This window comes from Panulirus ornatus, chromosome 9, assembly GCF_036320965.1.
Source record: "Panulirus ornatus isolate Po-2019 chromosome 9, ASM3632096v1, whole genome shotgun sequence".
NCBI lineage: Eukaryota > Metazoa > Arthropoda > Malacostraca > Decapoda > Palinuridae > Panulirus > Panulirus ornatus.
The window spans coordinates 58827038-58836492 of record NC_092232.1 but is presented as its reverse complement, the minus strand read 5'-3'; the positions used below and the strand labels follow the sequence as shown (position 1 = coordinate 58836492).

General features: G+C 42.0%; 1 non-coding gene across 1 annotated transcript; it reads right to left on the bottom strand.

Moving 5' to 3' along the window:
- Window positions 1–2176: 2176 nt before the first annotated feature.
- On the bottom strand, window positions 2177–2248 carry TRNAM-CAU (transfer RNA methionine (anticodon CAU)). The gene has a single exon. It is a non-coding gene; the product is annotated as a tRNA-Met (tRNA).
- Between the last annotated feature and the right edge of the window lie 7207 nt (window positions 2249–9455).

Below are 9455 nucleotides of genomic sequence, written 5' to 3'. Positions count from 1 at the left end.
ATCTGCACAATTCCTCGGGAGATTTACGTCTTTAATACAATAAGTTCTTATAAGAAGTTGTACAGATTAGTACATATGTGAAATGACACCAGCTTCAGTAGACGATCTCTACAGGTCATCAGTTTCATGAAACAGTTAAGGTCAAGCAGTTACAAGAGCTTTCTCGATGATCATCTTGCACCACCACACTCACAAGACCCTCCAACAAACTCCTCCAAAATTCTTCAAGTCCTGCTGGGCCAGCAGAACCCGTCCTGACACTCAGTAATCAAGAAAGATATTCATAGCTTTATGTCACGCCGTCATCACGTTTTCTATATTCAATGTTTATATTAAGTAATTAAGTTCAATGACCTTTAACTGCTCACTGATGTTATATCATCCAAGGTGATCAGTTCTATAACTCCAGGACCACTTTTATGGGGCTCCTGTAACTCTAAGGCTGCGCTACAATCAGTAGCAGGTGAATGTCGGATTCTTTTGGAGTGAGAACTTCCATGACGAGATGTTTCTGGCCATTAACGATAATATTACCACGTCGAAGGTGACTTTACACCTGTGGTGGAACCTCATGCAGGCGGAGTCCGGTAACACTCCAACATATATACAATCTGTTATACATTTGATGTATGACGTATGATATGGATGAAGGCGTCATGACCTTAGCTCTTCATAACCTTCTAAATGTAACAACATACATATATTCCTGTTACCAAGTAGCAAATACTGTTATAGTATGTTGTACTGTATGGTACAGCTCCTGGTTTAATGACCTTTACCTGTTAATAACCAGTAAATCCCACGATACACATACATGTTGACCTGTTACAGAGCGGCAGACCGACAAGACCCCGTGCCAGGCAGGGACAAATTGTCATAATAAATGTTATAATGATTTATATTTTGATGGAATTGTTTATAAAGATGAGTTACCATAATTATGACGAAATATATCCACATTCACACTCACCAACTCTACCCAGACAACACGAGTCGTATTGATCATTTCTAAATTAATTGGACACATCCGGGAAGATACCTTCTACCGTGTGTACTTTACTTTAAAGTTAAGTTCATAGCAAATAGAGCGAAACTAACTGTCTGTATTACCAACAAAAATCGCTATGAGGTATAAACTTCTGTCTACTAATGACGTCACGCTGATAAACACAAACTGGTGGGCAAACGTTTGACCTCAGATGATGAGGTGAAATACTTTTCCTTAACAATCATTTCCAGAATCATTTACCAATTACATTGTGGTTGAAAGCATTACTATAGATATGTGTGAGAATACAATTGATGAATATCTCGCTTCAGGTCCAAAAATAACAACATTAGCACCTCCATTGTCACGCTGACAATATATAGGTTTTTCTCTTTGACTTTTGCGTGTGCCTTCTAACCCAACCCCCCCATCCCCCCAACACCACCCCCACATCCCCCCAACACCACCCCTCACCCACCCACCCACCACCAACACCACCAGCAGACCCATGCAGACCCCCATGTCACTTACGTCACCACAGTTTCCAGGCACCACCTGGCATTTTAGTGGCTGTTAATTACCACTCCTCTGACCCAGGCAGCTTTCTTACCTTCCTGTCTCACCCAGACGTTGTCTGCTGGCTCTCACTCCACAAACATACAACCTCTCCTTCCCAGACATAACACATCACAACACCTTACTCCCACCACTTTGATCTTTTTCTTCGTGACAATATATTTCTCTGCGGAGAGCGTTACGCGCTTGCCCTGCCTTTGGCAAAATCTCGTTAGATGAACCCATAAGCCAAACTCTCTCTCTCTCTCTCTCTCTCTCTCTCTCTCTCTCTCTCTCTCTCTCTCTCTCTCTCTCTCTCTCTCTCTCTCTCTCTCTCTCTCTCCAGCCAGCCACTATGAATGTAGATTGCGTGACTGAGTGAGAGTGATGAAGTTCTTGCCATATGATGGCGAGCCACTCTGCACCACACCCACCCACCCACCCAGCACATATCAACTTGCCTCTTGCCGTAGATATATATATATATATATATATATATATATATATATATATATATATATATATAGAGAGAGAGAGAGAGAGAGAGAGAGAGAGAGAGAGAGAGAGAGAGAGAGAGAGAGAGAGAGAACCTACCTACGAGTATTTACGGTCACAAAAAAATACTTAAAACAAAGGCCCCGCCGGGAATCGAACCCGGACCAACTGTTTATGAGGCAGATGTGCTAACCACTACACCACGGAGCCACTTGTCAGTGGCGGAAAAATCTCTTACATATTAACAAACGTGACTGGGGACTTAAAGAATCTGGTACAAACATAATGGTTATTGTGATAAATGATTTGTTTATGATGAATATGTATTGTGTTGCATTATAATGATTGTTCATAACCAAGATCTTTAAACCTGAATCCTTAAGATTATATAAGAAATAATAAAAACGTGTTAAGAACATAAACATTTATGATTGTAAAGAATAGAATGCATTATCATGTGGGTATCTAACTGAAAATGCAATACAAGGAGCTAGTTTAAGGCAGGAGTATTTCATCTTTTTAACAAAATTTTTACCTCAACGTCCTTTATTTTTCATCATAATTTTTTATGTTTACTATCAAGAAATGCCTTTTACCTAACATAAAAATTCTGTATAGGTATTTGATCGCTGTTCTCCAACGACGCACTGAATAACTCTTCGTTAGTGAAGTTCATTTCGTGTAATAGATCATGTATTACAAAGCTGTGTCTATCCACACAAGTGTTATACATCCCGGGCAACGATATTCTAGAGATAACGGACATATAACATATGTAAGTCTTCTATAGATATTCATAAAAAAATTTTCCTGAGGGACAATACCTAAGAGTTTCGTATTAAAGTTGATCAGTTGTAAGTGATCAAGCATTACAAAGCTGTGTCCATTGCCACAGGTGCTACTGATCCTGGGTAAAGGTATTTCACCATCTTTGTATCTTTAACCTTTCTAGTTATAGATGTTTCATCCCTGATTCCATCCTCACAATGGATGTATGTGGTTTGTGTTGTCTTAACATATCATTAGTCAGTTGAAGTGGAGAACATGCTTCTGAGCCTAGCCACTCTACTCTGTCTTCCACATGCTATTCAAGAGGTGTTACCGGATTCCGCCAATAAGTGTTTACACCGGGGGTAACAAGTCACCTCCGGACGACTTCTTCTTTTTACTTTTGATGATTTGAAAAATTCATGAATCATATTTGGTTTTATGATGTCAATAAGATTGTTGGAAATTGTATATAATAATCTTTATCTGTCATTTGATAAACTTCAATTCATCAAAGATAAAATTTATGATCATTGATTAAAATTATAATCTCTCGTTGTTACTGAAGTTTTTTTTTTTTTTCTTTCTTTCTTTCAAACTATTCGCCATTTCCCGCATTAGCGAGGTAGCGTTAAGAACAGAGGACTGGGCCTTGAGGGAATACCCTCACCTGGCCCAATTCTCTGTTCCTTCTTTTGGAAAATTAAAAAACAAAATACTTTCATTTGACTCATAAAGAATATTATTAAGGAAAACATAAATAATCTTTCATTAGTTCTCATCTGTCATTTGATGAACTTTAATTCATCAAAGATAAAGTTTATGAATAATGATTGTTTATCTCTCGTTGTTACTGATGTAAGTTTTTTATCTAACGAAATACTTTCATTTGACTCCTAAAGAATATTCTTAAGGAAAATGTAAATAATCTTTCATTAGTTCTCATCACCCAAGATAAAAGTCTGTTTTTTCAAAGTTTTCTCAGCGGATGATGCTAACATTTTGAAGAGTAGAAACTCATAACTTAGAATCCATGAACCTTGTGTTAATAATAATTACATTACTTTTCTCTAAACAATACTTTTTTTCAGTATGTAAAACCCGGATGAAAAGCCTGCAACATAGATAATGACACAATTATCTTTATGGTATTGAAGATATTACAAATTTCTACACGTAAAACATTCATCTGCAAAATAGAAATCTTTATGTTAGATATGTTAATCTTAACGACATCTCGGCCATGTGTTAACCACGTGGTTGATGGAGGATTAACCGCCAGATCCCACGAAGACAGAAGAAAGAAGACAAAAGAGAGAAGACCGAAGAAAGAAGTGGATTGTAACGTTGCCTCCCGCGTTGGTCCTTCCCGCGGGAGACCGTTACGGTGACGACGCCGGCAGGCTGTTCCCTCACCACCCTCGCTGCTCCCCACACCCCCGCGTTGCCTCCACTCCATCTTCACATGTCTTTTTATTTTCTATTTTTGTATCATCCATCATCCATCTCTCGACCGTTTGGCTTAAGCAATCTCTACCCCAGCTTCCCCACCCCATTCTGGAAAACTCATTTTCCTGAGGAGTGGAGGCTGGAGTGGACCTGTTCTCACCTGACGGGGTGGAGACCCTCACACTATCTCTTACCTCTCCCCTACCTTGGACCGTCGAGCCTCCCTCACTCACGTTTTCTCGCACTAGGACACTGATGCCACCAACATGCCGCCCGACATACGTCTAAAATCCCTCAAAACTGATTGTCCCCCTCCTTCCACGTTCGAACTCCTGTCCATCGTCTTTAAGACCACTGAGATCCGTCCTACTAGGGTCATTCAATTCCCTCGAACAAATACCAGTTTAAGATTTGCTTGGGCAAAGATAGTGATTTAGATAGAATCCTATCTAAGCCTCTCCTTGATGAACTAGCTAAAAAAACTACCAAATCGTTCAGGACCGCTGCCCCTTCAAGCTAGATGTACTATTATTGCCTACAATGTTGATGAATCTATCTTGCCCCTCAGCCCTTCGGAGATTGTGGAAGCCATCAATGGCGAAAACAATGACGTTAATGTCATCAACGTCTATAAACCGAATAACTCCAGATCAATAAAGATACAATGTTCAAACCCGACCGAGGCCGATCGCCTGCTCTCCCGGGGAGTCCTGTTCCCCATGATCTCTGTGCCAGCAAAATCCCTGAAGAAAGATGAATATCTCGACGTACAACAATGTTTCAAATGTATGAAATACGGACATGAGACTAAGAGCCGTAAGGAGCCCCACCAAACCTGTAGTCAATGCGCATAAACTGGTCATGGTTTCCTTGATTGCAAGGTTCAGGCAGCGAAGTGTGTCAACTGTAAAGGTGAACACGTCGCTGTATCTGGACTGTGCCCACGTAAGAAGGAGCAACTCGGCGCAGTGCGTCAGGCACAAAAATCCAACTCACCTCCTTCCACAAACCCTCACCTCTACGCAACAGTTGCTGCTGCTGCTCCTCCCCCTGCCACCCAAGCTTCTCCTATCCCAACTACTAATTCTTCAGACCTCCTCACTCTACAAGGTAGGATGCATGCGTGCTACCTAAAAGCCTTGTTCATGAGCAGGGAAAATAAGTCAGAATTCATCAGAATTTTTGATTTGCTTCTTGCTCATAACAACCTACCCAATGTACGAACTCCACCTGAACTCCTCAGCTCCCCCGCCAACAACCATCCCTCACCGACCCCTGTCTCGTCCGCCACCCTGACCCCTAACGAAAACGTATCCCAGGAGACCCCCAGTAACACTTCCAACTCTCCCCCAACTACTCAACCTGTCACCCTCCCAACTTCCAATACCCCCTCCGCACCCCCTAACACAACTCCATCCACAACCCCCCCAACCCAACACCAACAATCCTACTGTCTCTCCAAATACCGATTCCTCTCCCACCCCCACCGTCCCAACTTCCACCACCACGACAGTTCCCCCAGAACCTCCACTCACCAATCCCCCCCTCCCCCTCCATCCGTCCCCTACCTAACCCTCCCAGAGGAGCCCCAGCACCTGACCCTGCCGACACACCAGACAACCCACCAACGGTCAACCTTGACCTTCAACTCGTCGACAGTGACCCTCTCCCCTCCCCTCTCCCCTCTCCTGACCCCTCACCAGATATATCCCGACCCAAGACTAGAAACATGATACACGTGAAACACTCAAACGGCGCGTCAACGGCCTTCATCGACAACAGACACAGAAGGCCAATAAACTTCCATAAGTCGTAAAATGCTAAAATTCTAACAGTTTAACGTCCGCAGCTGTCACAATGGCCGTCATCTGATTGCCACTCTCCTCGAAGAGAAGGGACCCGATGTTGTGATACTTAACATCACATGTATCACCAACGGATACAAAATTAGACATTACGGGTATACATCACGACAGTCTCCAGACAGTAGACACGAGGGAGTCGCCATTCTCATACGCAACACCATCGAACACGAATACCTCGCCATCTCATGGCAATACGAACACTTTCTAGCAGTTAAGATAAACACAATACATGGCTTCATTATCTTCTGCACTACATACTCTCGACCCAACACTTCCATTCCACTTCATGATCTCTACACAGTATTCAATTACACACATATCCCAGTCTACCTTCTAGCTAACCTCAACGCCCAACACAGAACCTTCCACCACAGCAGAAGCAATTCTCATGGTGATGACTTATTCGCTTTATACTCTTACAAACGTCTTAACTTCCTAGGTCCTTACCTCCACACCGTCTTCACTGGCCCAGGAGGAAAAGGCAGACCTGACCTTGTCTTCTCCAACAGAGCCAGTAATAATCTTCATAATTTCTTGTCTCCAGGACCACTTTGTGGTTCCGAACAAATCTCTATCTTTCTTCATCTCTCGTCTAACCCTATCCTCGTCCCATCACCCTTACACTACCACTACAAAAAAGTAGACTAGGACAACTTCAAAGACACTCTCCAACTGCACTTTCACGACAAACTATGAAAATCACAAAATAACACTAATAGACACAGAAATAGAACATATACATGGAACAATCACACAGGCAGCTGACGCCTCTATCCCAACATCTTCATTTACCTCAAGATACTCCTTCTTCCTTTCTCCCAAAACAACCAGACTCCACTCGTGCTACCGTCGACGCTTTGAACATAACAGACATCGTTTGGGCCTAGTACGGTGGGACCTCACATCCCTACAAAACCACACACTCAACAGCCTTCTAGAAGACCACAATAGACACTGGAAATCTCTTATCACCACAACAGATCAACACCGAATTAAATCTCCTCAAGAGTTTTGGAGCAGAACCCGGAAACTCAAAGGAATACCAAAAACAGACTTCAATCGGCTAAATGACAACAACACTCTACACCATAACCCACAAGACATCGCGAACATTTTTCAAAAACACTGGGAAGGTATCTTTCACCCTCAACCCCCCCCCCCCCCACCGTCCCCACCCTCTGGCGTACGACCAATCGCTTCACATGACCACCTTCTCACAACTCCCATAAGAACGAGCGAGGTCAAATTCCTCCTCTTCAAATCGCACAAAGTATCCCCAGGTAACTCAGGCATCGGTTACCAGCTACTTACACATCTCCCTAACAACACTATTAGAGCCATCACCTTCATCTTCAACGCAGCACTAGCCTCTGGCTATTTTCCCGCGGCCTTCAAAACAGCAACAACCACAATGATACCTAAACCCAACAAATCCAATAGGGACCCAGTGAACTACAGACCCATCAGCCTACTTGAGTCCATTGGGAAGACATTTGAAAGAATTTTAAACAACAGACTTAGACAACACCTAACATACAACAACCTACTCTCACACAAACAGTTTGGCTTTCGTCAACATCATACAAGATGAAGTCAACATAATCACTAACTACATTAAAAACAACACGCGGACACACAAAATGACCGCCTTCATCACAAATGATGTTGAAAAAGCCTTTGACACCGTTTGGCACGATGGATTGAGGTACAAACTAAGCACCCAATTTCAACTCCCACGACCCGCCATTAAACTTCTTTCTAACTATCATAGCAACAGAAAAACCCGAATCAAATACAGAAACACTTACTCAAACTACTTCTTCCTCAATGCCGGTGTACCTCAAGGCTCCGTGCTGGCCCCTACTCTTTACACACTCTACACAAATGATCTTCCCAGTCCTATACACCTGGACTCCATCACTCTCCAATATGCAGATGATATTACTCAACTGATCAGAGCCGTAACCCTCACACACTTAATCAGCAGAACCCAACAGGAATTGACAACGTTTGGCTTTGGGAGTTAAAATGGAGTATTAAATCAAATCCTGCCAAATTCAACATATCTTACTTTAACGTACGTCAGAGATACAACATAAGTAATGTCTACCTACACTCCCGTATACGCCGTCATTTAGCCATTCCCATCTCAAACACCAACACTGTCCTGGGCCTAAGTTATGATGTATACCTGAGAATGAACCGATATGTTCAGTGTATAGCGGTTATTGCGAGAGCAGAGCTCGAGAAATTGTATAGATTTAGAGAGGTGCAATTCAAAACCAAATTGCACCTCTACAAAGCATTAATACGACCACTTATCATTTATGCCCCTTCAGCTCTCGAACTCGGAGCCAAATCCAACATCCATGCACTCCAAATACGTAATTCAGAACAATGCTCTACGTTGGGCTTTTAACATCAAATGGCACGAGTTCATCAGAAACACAGAACTTCACGAGAGAGTACGAATCCCTCCACTAAACATCTATTGGAGGAAATTGTTTGAAAGACAAGTAGACCGATTTCAAATACATCATACTCACTGGATTGATTACTTCAACAATCTCCTAGGAACAGACCACACAGGTAACATGTTTAATATCCAACCTGGACAACATCCAGTGACCATATATTAAAAACTAAAAACCACTATAGATCTTGCTGCTAAGTCCGTGTAGGGAACGCCTTGGTAAAATCAGTGTCCATCTGCCAGAGATACGATCCATCTCCTTCTATATCCTTATTAAAACGAAAAATAAATAAATAAATAGATAAATGAATAAATAAATGAATAAATAGATAAATAAATAAATGAAAAATAAATCTACGAAAAGAATATCAATAAAAAAACAAATAGAAGAAAACAAACTCGCCCTCCACTTATTATCTCTGCCCTACTTATCCTATTATTCCTATGCAAGCTGGGTTAAGCCCTGGCTCTTTTCCTCCCTCTAAAATTCACTTCCTCTAACAAATCTTGCTCTTCCCCCCCTTCCTCTCTTTTCCCGCTCTTCCTTGGAAGGGACTTTTCTATCATCATTCCTGATCATCATCACCAAACTAGTATGATTGGAGAGAACCTACAAAATTAAGCAAAGTTCTTTTGCTTCTCTTTACTTTTTCGTGTTGATCATGGCGTTAGTATTTACTGAAGATTTAGTGTCTTGTATTATGTCATACAGAATCACACAGGTACTATTCACTTTCTAGGTCCACTGGTTTAACAAAGTTGGAGGAGGAGCAACACTAGAGTTTCTGATGGACGCACTGGTGTAAAACTTGAGTAGGGTAGACCGTAACCGAGGTACGGCCTCCAGTAGTTTCAGTAAATG